General features: G+C 44.4%; 1 protein-coding gene across 1 annotated transcript in view; it reads left to right on the top strand.

The window, feature by feature from the left end:
* The window catches only part of rundc3ab (RUN domain containing 3Ab), a gene marked incomplete in the record, with an annotated part of 10880 nt that overhangs the window by 593 nt on the left and 9956 nt on the right, over window positions 1-331 (top strand).

Genomic DNA, 331 nt, shown 5'->3' with positions numbered 1-331 from the left:
TGAGTTTTTTAGCGGTGTCATCTTTGTCAGTGCGATTTATTTTCTCCCCGCTGATGGCGTGGTTGCTATGACGACAACCTTCCTGGGGCAAGGACTAGCTGGCACCCCAGGGACTCAGGGCAGGGAGACACAAGGCCTGTAGGCTACAGCAAGGTCCTGATTGGACTTTGAAGGCCCTTAAATGCCAGAGCTTAAACACATACAAACATAAACACACTTGACATGAATAAATGAAAGATGTGCTGCGTGTCTGCTTTAAAATGTAAACACCACTAATTTAAAGCTGCTATGATCACTATTTTTAGAATAACAATGGATCAGATGGCTGTGT

The sequence above is a fragment of the Morone saxatilis genome, unplaced genomic scaffold, assembly GCF_004916995.1.
Source record: "Morone saxatilis isolate NCDOM2014 unplaced genomic scaffold, NCSU_SB_2.0 Contig1, whole genome shotgun sequence".
Classification (NCBI taxonomy): domain Eukaryota; kingdom Metazoa; phylum Chordata; class Actinopteri; family Moronidae; genus Morone; species Morone saxatilis.
Note: the sequence above shows the minus strand (reverse complement) of the source record. Positions and strands in the feature narration are given on the sequence as shown.